Raw genomic sequence first — 12,993 nt, forward strand, 5'->3', positions numbered from 1 at the left:
TCCACAGGAAGCTTTTGCAGTGTGTTGTTGGAGTGGCGATAGATAGAGCAGGGCTCAGTTTGCTACTAGAGAGTTAGTGTGTTATTGTGGCTCAGTGGAAAGTGTTAGTATAGTGTGAGTATAGTTTGAGTATAGTGTGTCAATATTGTGTAGTTTCAGTGTTGGGTTTCAGTATGGTGTGAGTATAGTGTACTATGTCAGTATAGTGGGATTATAGTGTAGTCTGTGCTTCCTAAGTCCACAAACACAAGACCAATATTTTGGCTATTGCGCGGTCAGCATGTGGTTAACCACTTCCCCCCCCCTATATAACAAAATTACATCTGAGAAGTGGTTTCATTATCCTGACTGGGCGACATATGGCGTCCAACAGGATAAGACGCGATTGTGTGCCCGTGAGGGCGTGCATCGCAGTGATCGGTGGTGTGTCAGTTTGACATACTGCATCTTGGATCAAGCTAAGGAGCCTCTAACATAGGTTCTTTACCCGACCCTGCTTAGCACCTGAGATCAGACGAGATCAGGCGCATTCAGGGTGATGTGCCCGCAGGCGATCTTGCTGGCCATACTCAACCCTCTTGACAAACAGCAAGATAGTCACCTGAGCAAACAAGCAGAAAAATAAAACAGGTCGTATACGCCAACAACATATTAAAAAAAGTCTACGGCACCTGGTATTCCCAGGCTGTCTCCCATCCAGGTAGTAACCAGGCCCGACCCTGCTTAGCATCCGAGATCACACAAGATAAAATGCATTCAGGGTGATGTGGCCGTAGGCGACCTTGCTGGCCACTCTCAACCCTCTTGACAAACGCCAAGATGATCACCTCGGCAAACAAGCAGAAAAAAAAAATTAGGGTAAGTATGAAACAATTTTCCGTTTTCCTGGTACCACCATGGCAGCATACCTGTGATACAATAAATAGCTAAGACCAGGGTGGGTACTGCTTCAAAGAAAAAAAATTGTATTTAAGGAAATGCGAGAGCTGCCTCAATCGCCCTTTCCCTAAATTCTACTGTAATGAGTGCTCTGGGGGTAATGCAATGTGCTGGGGGAGATGCAATGAGCTGGGGCGATGCGATGTGATGTGCTGGGGGGCGATGCGATTTGATGTGTTGCGAGTGATGCAATGTGCTTTGGGGCGATTCAATGTTCTGGTGAGATGCGATGCGATTGGGCGGTGGGATTCGATGTGTTGGGGCGAAGCGATTCGATGTGCCGATGCCATTCGATGTGCTGATGCGATTCGATATGCTGGGGTGATGCAATGTGCTTTGGGAGATGCGATGTGCTTTGGGAGATGCGATGTGCTGGGGGAGATGCGATGTGCTGGGGGAGATGCAATTTGATGTGCTGGGGAGATGCGATTCGATGTGCTGGGGAGATGTGATTCGATGTGATGCCATGTGCGGGGGGCGATGCGATTGCCATATCACCCTGAATGCGCCAGATATCGTTTGATCTCGAATGCTAAGCAGGGTCAGGCTTGGTTAATAACTGGATGGGAGACCGCCTGGGAATACTAGGTGCCGTAGGCTTTTTTTTAATGTTGTTGGCGTCGACGACCTGTTTTTTTTCTGCTTGTTTGCCGAGGTGACCATCTTGGCGTTTGTCAAGAGGGTTGAGAGTGGCCAGCAAGATCGCTTACAGCTTCATCACCCTGAATGCGCCCGATCTTGTCTGATCTCGGATGCTAAGCAGGGTCGGGCCTGGTTAGTCCCTGGATGGGAGACCTTTGGAAATACCAGGTGCCATAGGCTTTTTTTTAATATGTTGATGGCGTCGACGACCTGTTTTATTTTATTGCTTGTTTGCCGAGGTGACCATCTTGGCGTTTGTCAAGAGGGTTGAGAGTCGCCACCAAGATCTCATACGGCCACATCACCCTGAATGCACTCAAGCTTGTTTGATCTCGGATGCTAAGCAGGGTCGGGCCTGGTTAGTACCTGAATGGGAGACCGCCTGGGAACACCAGGTGCCATAGGCTTTTTTTTTTAATATGTTGTTGGCGTCCACGTCCTGTTTTATTTTTCTGCTTGTTTGCCAAGGTGACCATCTTGGCATTTGTCAGGAGGGTTGAGAGTGGCCAGCAAGATCACCTATGGCCACATCTCCCTGAATGCGCTCGATCTCGTTTGATCTCGGATGCTAAGCAGGGTCGGGCCTGGTTAGTACCTGGATGGGAGACCGCATGGGAATACCAGGTGCCGTAGGCTTTTTTTAAATATGTTGTTGGCGTCGACGACCTGTTTTTTTTTCTGCTTGTTTGCCGAGGTGACCATCTTGGCGTTTGTCAAGAGGATTGAGAGGGGCCAGCAAGATCACCTACAGCCACATCTCCCTAAATGCGCTCAATCTCGTTTGATCTCGGATGCTAAGCAGGGTCAGGCCTGGTTAGTACCTGGATGGGAGACCACATGGGAATACCAGGTGCCGTAGTCTTTTTTTAATATGTTGTTGGCATCGACGACCTGTTTTATTTTATTGCTTGTTTGCCGAGATAACCATCTTGGCTTTTGTCAAGAGGGTTGAGAGCGGAAAGCAAGATCGCCTACGGCCACATCACCCTGAATGCGCCTGATTTCGGATGTTAGGCAGAGTTGGGCCTGGTTAGTAACTGGATGGGAGACCGCTCGGGAGTACCAGGTGCTGTAGGCTTTTTTTAATATGTTGTTGGCAACAACAAACTGTTTTATTTTTCTGCTTGTTTGCCGAGGTGACCATCTTGGCGTTTGTCAAGAGGATTGAGAGTGGTAAGGAAGGTCGCTTATGGCCTCATCAACCTGAATGCATCCGATCTCGTCTGATTTCGGATGCTAAGCAGGGTCGGGCCTGGTTAGTAACTGAATGGGAGACCGCCTGGGAATATCAGGTACCGTAGGCTTTTTTTTAATATGTTGTTGGCATCGACGGCCTGTTTTATTTTACTGCTTGTTTGCCGAGGTGACCATCTTGGCGTTTGTCAAGAGGGTTGAGAGTGGCGCTCAAGATCGCCTATTGCCATATCACCCTGAATGCGCCAGATATCGTTTGATCTCGGATGCTAAGCAGGGTCGGGCCTGGTTAATACCTGGATGGGAGACCGCCTGGGAATACCAGGTGCCGTAGGCTTTTTTTTAATATGTTGTTGGCGTCGACGACCTGTTTTTTTTTCTGCTTGTTTGCCGAGGTGACCATCTTGGCATTTGTCAAGAGGATTGAGAGTGGCCAGCAAGATCGCCTATGGCTTCATTACCCTGAATGCGTCCAATGTCGTCTGATCTCAGATGCTAAGCAGGGTCGGGCCTGGTTAGTAGCTGGATGTGAGACCGCCTGGGAATACCAGGTGCTGTAGGCGATTTTTTAATATGTTGCTGGCGTCAACTATCGGTTTTATTTTTCTGCTTGTTTGCTGAGGTGACCATCTTGCCGTTTGTCAAGAGGGTTGAGAGTGGACTGAAAGATTATTTAAGGTCACATCACCATGAATGTTCCCTATGTCATCTGATCTTGCATGCTAAGCAGGGTTGGGCCTGTTTAGTCCTTGGATGGGAGACCTTTGGGATTACCAGGTGCCGTAGGCTTTTTATTTATATGTTGGCATCGACGACCTGTTTTATTTTACTGCTTGTTTGCCGAGGTGACCATCTTGGAGTTTGTCAAGAGGGTTGAGAGTGGCAAGCAAGATTGCCTAATGCCACATCACCCTGAATGCGCCAGATATCGTTTGATCTCGGATGCAAAGCAGGGTCGGGCCTGGTTAGTCCCTGGATGGGAGACCTTTGGAAATACCGGGTACCATAGGCTTTTTTTAATATGTTGATGGCATCGACGACCTGTTTTATTTTATTGCTTGTTTGCCGAGGTGACCATCTTGGCGTTTGCCAAGAGGGTTGAGAGTGGACAGCAAGACTTCGTACGGCCACATTACCCTGAATGTTCCCGATCTCGTCTGATCTCGGACGCTAAGCAGGGTTGGGTCTGGTTAGTACCTGGGTGGGAGACCGCTTGGGAGTACCAGGTGCCGTAGGCTTTTTATAATATGTTGTTGGCGTCGACGACCTGTTTTATTTTTCTGCTCGTTTGCCAAGGTGACCATCTTGGCATTTGTCAAGAGGGTTGAGATTGGCCAGCAAAGAAGCCTATGGCCACATCCCCCTGAATGCGCCCGATCTTGTCTGATCTTGGATGCTAAGCGGGGACGGGCCTGGTTAGTACCTTGATGGGAGACCGTCAGGGAATAACAGGTGCTGTAGGCTTTTTTTTTAATATGTTGTTGGCGTCGATGACCTGTTTTATTTTTCTGCTTGTTTGCCGAGGTGACCATCTTGGCGTTTGTCAAGAAGGTTGAGAATGGCCAGCAATATTCCCTATGGCCACATCACCCTGAATGCGCCCGATCTTGTCTGATCTCGGATGCTAAGCAGGGTTGGGTCTGGTTAGTACCTGGGTGCGAGACCGCTTGGGAGTACCAGGTGCCGTAGGCTTTTTTATAATATGTTGTTGGCGTCGACGACCTGTTTTATTTTTTGCTTGTTTGCCGAGGTGACCATCTTGGGGTTTGTCAAGAGAGGTGAGAGTGGCCAGCAAATTTGCCTACAGCCACATCACCCTGAATGCGCTCCATTTTGTTTGATCTCGGAAGCTAAGCAGTGTCAGAGCTGGTTAGTACCTGGATGGGAGACCGTCAGGAAATAACAGGTGCTGTAGGCTTTTTTTTAATATGTTGTTGGCGTCGACGACCTGTTTTATTTTTCTGCTTGTTTGCCGAGGTGACCATCTTGGCCTTTGTCAAGAGGGTTGAGAGAGGTAATGAAGAACCCCGAAGGCCTCATCACCCTGAATGCGCCCAATCTCGTCTGATTTCGGATGATAAGCAGGGTCGGGCCTGGTTAGTACCTGGGTTGGAGACTGCTTGGGAGTACCAGGTGCCATAGGCTTTTTTTTAATATGTTGTTGGCGTCGACGACCTGTTTTATTTTTCTGCTTGTTTGCCGAGGTGACCATCTTGGCGTTTGTCAAGAGGGTTGAGAATGGTCAGCAAAATCACCTTCCGCCTCATCACCCTGAATGTGCCCAATCTCCTCTGATCTCGGATGCTAAGCAGGTTTGGGCCTGGTTAGTACGTGGATGGGAGACCTTCTGGGAATACCAGGTGCCGTAGGCTTTATTTTAATATGTTGTTGGCGTGGACGACCTGTTTTAATTAAGCCTCTAGTCTGGTTGCTAGGTTTACAAAAAGTTGTCACTAAATGATATATTGCTCACAAATGCCATAGTTATATGTGGAATTACACCCCAAAATATATTCTGCTGCTTCTCCTGAGTACGGGGATACCACATATGTGGGACTTTTTGGGAGTCTAGCTGCGTACGGCACCCCGAAATCCAATCACTGCCTTCAGGATTTCTAAGGGTGCAAATTTTTGATTTCACTCCTCACTACCTATCACAGTTTCGAAGGCCATAAAATGCCAAAATAACACAAACCCCCCCAAATGACCCCATTTTGGAAAGTAGACACCCCAAGGAAATTGCTGAGGGGCATGTTGAGCCCATTGAATATATTTTTTTTGTCCCAAGTGATTGAATAATGACACAAAAAAAAAAGTTTACAAAAAGTTGTCACTAAATGATATATTGCTCACACATGCCATAGTTATATGTGGAATTGCACCCCAAATATATATTCTGCTGCTTCTCCTGAGTACGGGGATACCACATATGTGGGACTTTTTGGGAGCCTAGCCATGTACGGACCCTGAAAACCAAGCACTGCCTTCCGAATTTAAATATAAAACGCTACCAAAAAAACTGTTAGCAATCGCAGGGATCAGGCCTGACTCTGCGAACGCTGCAGTTTTGTGTTTAGTGTTTTGTAAGTGACAATGATCGATCGATACTGCACTTGGGTGGGCTGGGCGGAGGGGCAAAACGCAGGTGCTAGCAGGTATCTGGGCTGATCCCGCTAACAATGCGTTTTTTTGGAACCCTAAACTGCGGGGGACGTTAGTATAGATCTGATCAGTCAGATATTGATCTGTTCAGATTCTATACCACTACGGGAGGTTTATGCTTTGCGCGTGGGTGTTAGCGGTACTGGCACTAACCTAGCGCTACCTGGGGCGATGCAGACCCTGACCCTAAAACCTAATTGATATCACCCGCCGGGTGATCAGGGGCTTAAACCTTTATTGGGTAATAAATGGTGGGTGCCCTGATGCTATAAAAAGCAAACTAACTAACCACAGTCACCCATAACACTTATACGGTGATCGCTGGTGAAAGGGTTAACTAGGGGCAATCAGGGGGTTAAAACTATTATTGGGTAGTATATCGGGGTACCTAGCGCTATAAAAACCTGGCGGTGAACCAAAGAAAAACTAGCTACTTAGCGACACCTAATGCAGCGATCAGAAAAACGATTGCTTAGTGACACTGGCAAAAGGGGGTGAAAGGGTAAACTAAGGGCAATCAGGGGGTTAAAACCATTATTGGGTAGTATATCGGGGTACCTAGAGCTATAAAAACCTGGCGGTGAACCTAAAAAAATAACTAGCTACCTAGGGACACTAGTGACACTAATGCAGCGATCAGAAAAATGATCGCTTAGTGACACTGGCAAAAGGGGGTGAAAGGGTTAACTAGGGGCAATCAGGGGGTTAAAACCGTTATTGGGTAGTATATTGGGGTACCTAGCGCTATAAAAACCTGGCGGTGAACCTAAAAAAATAACTAGCTACTTAGCGGCACCAGTGACACTAATGCAGCAATCAGAAAAACGATTGCTTAGTGACACTGGCAAAAGGGGGTGAAAGGGTTAACTCTAGGGGCAATCAGGGGGTTAAACCTTTATTGGGGGGGTAGGGGGCTACCCTGGACCTAACATTAACTGCCCTGACAGCTTTTACTGTCACAACTGACACTAAATGCAGTGATCAATAAATAAATGATCACTGCAATCAGTGACACTGTGACAGGGAGGGGGGGGGGGGGGGCGGGGGGATCGGGGGGCGGGTTTGTGTGCCTATGTGTGCCTACATGTCAGTGTAGTGTTGGTGCACACTTACTTTCACTGTTCTCCTCGTAGTCCGGTCAATAAGACCGCCCCGAGGAGAATGACATCGCTTCCTCCCTGCCTGTGTTTACTATACACAGCGGGGGAAGCTTCTTATTCGGCCAGGAGCGATCGAGAGGGGATGGCCAGAAACCAACGGCCATCCCCTCATCCCGGATCGCTCCTGAAGCGAAACGGACCGCCGCATCCAGCGGGAGGGGGGTCCGATCGGATGTGCACAATGCACATCGATATCACTTGCTGCCCATTTGCTAGAGCAGGATTTAGACAGGACCCCCTCCCAAGCCCACTGTAGCATTGTTTGTATATAATGCTGTTAAAGCGGAGGTCCACCCTAAAGTGGACCTCCGCTCATCGGAACCCTCCCCCCCTCCGGCACCACAATTGGCACCTTTCAGGGGGGAGGGGGGTGCAGATACCTGTACAGTACAGGTATTCTGCACCCACTTCCGGGATAGCTCTCTGCGGAAAGGGGCGTAGATTACGCCCCTTTCCGCAATTGTCCGCCCCTTTCCGCAAGTGCCCCGCTGCCTGCTGGGAAACACACAGATCCCAGAGGCAGCGGGGACCATCCTTATTGCGCAGCGCGATTCGCGCATGCGCAGTAGGGAACCGGGAAATGAATATATACCGTATATACTCGAGTATAGGCCGACCCGAATATAAGCCGAGGCCCCCAATTTACCCCCAAAAAAACTGGCAAACTTATTGACTCGTGTATAAGCCGAGGGTGAGACATGCCTGTCCATCCCTGTGTGTGTGTCCGTCCATCCCTGTGTGTCCGTCCATCCCTGTGTGTCCGTCCATCCCTGTGTGTCCGTCCATCCATCCCTGTGTGTGTGTGTGTCCATCCATCCATCCATCCCTGTGTGTGTGTGTCTCCATCCATCCATCCATCCATCCCTGTGTGTGTGTGTCTCCATCCATCCATCCCTGTGTGTGTGTGTGTCCATCCATCCATCCATCCCTGTGTGTGTGTGTCTCCATCCATCCATCCATCCATCCCTGTGTGTGTGTGTCTCCATCCATCCCTGTGTGTGTGTGTGTGTGTGTGTGTGTGTGTGTGTGTGTGTGTGTGTGTGTGTGTGTGTGTCCAGCCTACCTGTGTCCCGAGCCTTTGTCCCGAGAGCCTCCGTCCCGTGCCTTGCCTCCTTGCCTCCGTCCCGTGCCGTGCCTTGCATCCGTCCCGTGTCGTGCCTTGCCTTGGCTCCGTCCCGTCCCGTCCCGTCCCGTGCCGTGCCGTGCCTTGCCTTGCCTCCGTCCCGTGCCCTCTTCGTCGGCGGCCATTGTAAAATTCAAAAGCTGCGCCGCCGCCTTCGCCTGTGATAGGCGGAACACTGAATTTCCCAGCAGCCTGTGTTCCGCCTATCACAGACTTCGTATCATCCTCGTCCGTAGTACGAGGATGATACGATGTCCGTGATAGGCGGAACACAGGCTGCTGGGAAATTCAGTGTTCCGCCTATCACAGGCGAAGGCGGAGCCGGAGGCGCGGCTTTTGAATAGAATGGCCGCTGTCTGTCTGCTCGACACGCTGATCGAGCGGGCAGACAGCGATGACTCGAGTATAAGCCGAGGGGGGCACTTTCAGCCTCAAAAAAGAGGCTGAAAATCTCGGCTTATACTCGAGTATATACGGTATATATATATATATATATATTATATATAGGATATATATATATATATATATATATATATATATATATATATATATATATCGTGTTCTGTACATATACACACACACACATATCTACACTCAGCTGATTTTTTCTGTACAGCTTTTCATTTAAAAAGAAAAAAAAATAATTAAAAAAATAATAATGTCAGCAACACAATTCATTTATGCATCTAGACGTATTGAAGACGACTTTATGAAGTTCAAACTGTGCATATTAATTTTGAAAAATTGTGCTTGTGTTTTGGTGTTAGGCCCCTTTCACGCGGGATGTTTTAGTAATGATCCGCCCCGTGATGATCCGCTTGCTGAGCCGGAGGATAACAGGGCGGTCCCAGTACACTGTGCATGGACCACCCTGTCAGCTCTCCGCTCTCCTCTATGGGGGATCGTCTGTCCGTGTTCATCCGATCCGCTCTGCAGACGGATAGAAAAATAGGATTTTCCTCCGTCTGCAGAATCGGACAATTGCGGAAGTGGACGATATCGGGTGTTTGCGCCGACTCCCGCTATCCCATAGGAATGCATGCATGTCCGTACTTCATCCGCAAACGGATGGATGAAATACGCACATAATGTCCGCATGTGTGAATGGGGCCGTAGATGGGATGGTGGGAGTATTTTAAAAAACTGCTTATTTACAACTATTTGCACAAACAACTTTCTCTATGTTACATAGATAATCGGGTTAAAAATAAGAAAATATTCCCCCAGCACATCGCATCACCCCCCCCGTAAAATCGCATCGCCCCAGCACATTGCATCACAACGTCCCCAGCACATCGAATCGCATCTCCCCCAACACTTCTCATCGCATCGCCCAAAGCACATTGCATCACCCCGACACATCAAATCGCATCAGAACATCGAATCGCGTCGCCCCCAACAGATCGCATCAAATCGCAACCCCAAGCACATCGCATCTCCCCCAGAACATCGAATCGCATCACCCCCAGCACATTGCATCATCCTCAACACTTCGAATTGTATCAGTACATCGAATCGCATCACCCCAGCACATCTCATCGCCCCAGCAAATCGAATCGCATCTCCCCCAGCACATTGCATCACCCCCAGCACATCGAAATGCCCAAAGCACATCGAATCGCATCTCCCCAGAACATCGAATCGCATCTCCCCAGCACATTGAATCGCCCCCAGCAAATTGCATGGCCCCCAGCAAATTGCATCACCCCAACACATCAAATCGCATCAGAACATCGAATCGCGCCGCCCCCAACACATCGCATCGAATCACATCACCCAAGCACATCGCATTGAATCGCCCCAGCACATCGACTCGCATCTCCCCCAGAACATCGAATCACATCACCCCAGCACATTGCATCACCCCAACACTTCGAATTGCATCATCACATCGAATCGCATCGCCCCAGCACATCACATCGCCCCAGCAAATCGAATCGCATCTCCCCCAGCACATCAAATCGCTTTGCCCCACCACATAGCATCAAAACGCATTGCCCAAGCACATCGCATCGCCCCAGCACATCAAATCGCATCACCCATCGCATCGAATCGCATCACCCAAGCACATCGCATTGAATCGCCCCAGCACATCGAATTGCATCTCACCCAGAACATTGAATCGCATCACCCCAGCACATTGTATCACCCCCAACACTTCGAATTGCATCAGCACATCGAATCGCATAGCCCCAGCACATCTCATCGCCCCCAGCACATCACATCTCCCCAGCAAATCGATTCGCATCTCCCCCAGCACATTGGTTCTCCCCCAGCACATCGAATCACCCCAGCGCATCAAATCGCCCAAAGCACATTGCAGCACCCCCAACACATCGAATCACATCAGCACATCGAATCGCTTCACCCCAACACCTAGAATCCCATCGCCCAATCGCATCACATATCCCCAGAACTTCAAATCGCCCCCAGCACATCGAATCGCATCTCCCCCAGAACATCGAATCACATCACCCCAGCACATTGCATCACCCCAACACTTCGAATTGCATCATCACATCGAATCGCATCGCCCCAGCACATCGCATCGCCCCAGCAAATCGAATCGCATCTCCCCCAGCACATCAAATCGCTTTGCCCCACCACATAGCATCAAAACGCATTGCCCAAGCACATCGCATCGCCCCAGCACATCAAATCGCATCACCCATCACATCGAATGGCATCACCCAAGCACATCGCATTGAATCGCCCCAGCACATCGAATTGCATCTCACCCAGAACATTGAATCGCATCACCCCAGCATATTGTATCACCCCCAACACTTCGAATTGCATCAGCACATCGAATCGCATAGCCCCAGCACATCTCATCGCCCCCAGCACATCACATCTCCCCAGCAAATCGATTCGCATCTCCCCCAGCACATTGCATCTCCCCAGCACATCGAATCACCCCAGCGCATCAAATCGCCCAAAGCACATTGCATCACCCCCAACACATCGAATCACATCAAATTGGTTTGTCCCACCACATCGCATCGAAACACATCACCCAAGCACATCGCATCGCCCCAGCACATCGAATCGCATCTCCCCAGAACATCGAATCGCATAACCCCCAGCACATTGCATCACCCCAGCACATTGATTCGCCCCCAGCACATCACATTGGCCCCAGCACATCGAATCGCATCTCCCCAGCACATCGCATCGCCCAAAGCACATTGCATCACCCCAAAACATCGAATCGCATCAGCACATCGAATCGCTTCGCCCCAACACATCGAATCCCATCGCCCAATCGCATCGCATCTCCCCAGAACATCGACTCTCCCCAAAGCACATTGCATCACCGGCAACACATCGAATCGCATCGCCCACAGCACATCACATCAAATCACATCGCATCGCCCCCAGCATATTACATTGCCCCAGCACATAGAATCGCATCTCCCCCAGCACATAGAATCGCATCTCCCCCAGCACATCGAATCGCAACTCCCCCAGTACATTGAATCACCCCCAGCACAATGCATCGCCCAAAGCACATTGCATCGCCCAAAGCACATTGCATCACCCCCAACACATCGAATCGCATCAGCACATCGAATCGCTTCACCCTAACACCTCGAATCCCATTGCCCAATCGCATCACATCTCCCCAGAACATCGAATCGCCCCCAGCACATCACATCGAATCGCATCACCCCAGCACATCGCATCGCCCCCAGCACTTGGCATCACATCAAATTGCATCTCCCCCAGCACATCGAATCGCATCTCCCCAGCACATCGAATCACATCTCCCCAGCACATCGAATCACCCCCAGCACATCGCATCTCCCAAAGTACATTGCATCACCCGCAACACATCGAATCGCATCGCCCCAGCACATCACATCGAATCGCATCGCCCCCAGCACATCGCACCACATTGCTCCCAGCACATAGGATCGCATCTCCTCCAGCACATCGAATCGCATCACCCTCAGCACATCGAATTGCATCTCCCCCAGCACATCGAATCACATCTCCCACGAACATCGAATCACCCCCAGCACATCGCATCGCCCAAAGCACATTGCATCACCCCCAACACATCGAATCGCATCAGCACATCGAATCGCTTCACCCTAACACCTCGAATCCCATTGCCCAATCGCATCACATCTCCCCAGAACATCGAATCGCCCCCAGCACATCACATCGAATCGCATCACCCCAGCACATCGCATCGCCCCCAGCACTTGGCATCACATCAAATTGCATCTCCCCCAGCACATCGAATCGCATCTCCCCAGCACATCGAATCACATCTCCCCAGCACATCGAATCACCCCCAGCACATCGCATCTCCCAAAGTACATTGCATCACCCGCAACACATCAAATCGCATCGCCCCAGCACATCACATCGAATCGCATCGCCCCCAGCACATCGCACCACATTGCTCCCAGCACATAGGATCGCATCTCCTCCAGCACATCGAATCGCATCACCCTCAGCACATCGAATTGCATCTCCCCCAGCACATCGAATCACATCTCCCACGAACATCGAATCACCCCCAGCACATGGCATCGCCCAAAGCACATTGCATCACCCCCAACACATCGAATTGTATCAGCACATCGAATCGCTTCACCCCAACACCTAGAATCCCATCGCCCAATCGCATCACATATCCCCAGAACTTCAAATCGCCCCCAGCACATCACATCGCATCGCCCCCAGCACATCGCAGCACATCGCATCACATCGAATCACATCAGCACATCGAATCGCTTCGCCCCAACACATCGAATCCCA

At 50.0% G+C, this 12,993-nt stretch overlaps 1 non-coding gene and 11 pseudogenes across 1 annotated transcript; 11 read left to right on the plus strand and 1 right to left on the minus strand.

The window, feature by feature from the left end:
* Positions 1–659: 659 nt before the first annotated feature.
* Positions 660–778, minus strand: LOC143958818 (5S ribosomal RNA; annotated as a pseudogene).
* An 865-nt stretch (positions 779–1,643) lies between these two features.
* On the plus strand, positions 1,644–1,761 carry LOC143958822 (5S ribosomal RNA; annotated as a pseudogene).
* Positions 1,762–1,869: 108 nt separating this feature from the next.
* On the plus strand, positions 1,870–1,988 carry LOC143958544 (5S ribosomal RNA; annotated as a pseudogene).
* A 110-nt stretch (positions 1,989–2,098) lies between these two features.
* LOC143958424 (5S ribosomal RNA) lies at positions 2,099–2,217 on the plus strand. Its single transcript, XR_013270132.1, has one exon. It is a non-coding gene; the product is annotated as a 5S ribosomal RNA (ribosomal RNA).
* A 107-nt stretch (positions 2,218–2,324) lies between these two features.
* Positions 2,325–2,443, plus strand: LOC143958554 (5S ribosomal RNA; annotated as a pseudogene).
* Positions 2,444–2,766: 323 nt separating this feature from the next.
* On the plus strand, positions 2,767–2,885 carry LOC143958531 (5S ribosomal RNA; annotated as a pseudogene).
* Positions 2,886–2,993: 108 nt separating this feature from the next.
* LOC143958327 (5S ribosomal RNA) lies at positions 2,994–3,112 on the plus strand (annotated as a pseudogene).
* Positions 3,113–3,894: 782 nt separating this feature from the next.
* LOC143958593 (5S ribosomal RNA) lies at positions 3,895–4,013 on the plus strand (annotated as a pseudogene).
* Positions 4,014–4,120: 107 nt separating this feature from the next.
* LOC143958364 (5S ribosomal RNA) lies at positions 4,121–4,239 on the plus strand (annotated as a pseudogene).
* A 109-nt stretch (positions 4,240–4,348) lies between these two features.
* Positions 4,349–4,467, plus strand: LOC143958361 (5S ribosomal RNA; annotated as a pseudogene).
* Positions 4,468–4,801: 334 nt separating this feature from the next.
* Positions 4,802–4,920, plus strand: LOC143958300 (5S ribosomal RNA; annotated as a pseudogene).
* Positions 4,921–5,028: 108 nt separating this feature from the next.
* LOC143958705 (5S ribosomal RNA) lies at positions 5,029–5,147 on the plus strand (annotated as a pseudogene).
* Positions 5,148–12,993: the final 7,846 nt, after the last annotated feature.

This window comes from Lithobates pipiens, unplaced genomic scaffold, assembly GCF_037356315.1.
Source record: "Lithobates pipiens isolate NorthernLeopardFrog02 unplaced genomic scaffold, aLitPip1_a1.2 Scaffold_61, whole genome shotgun sequence".
NCBI classification, from domain to species: Eukaryota; Metazoa; Chordata; class Amphibia; order Anura; family Ranidae; genus Lithobates; species Lithobates pipiens.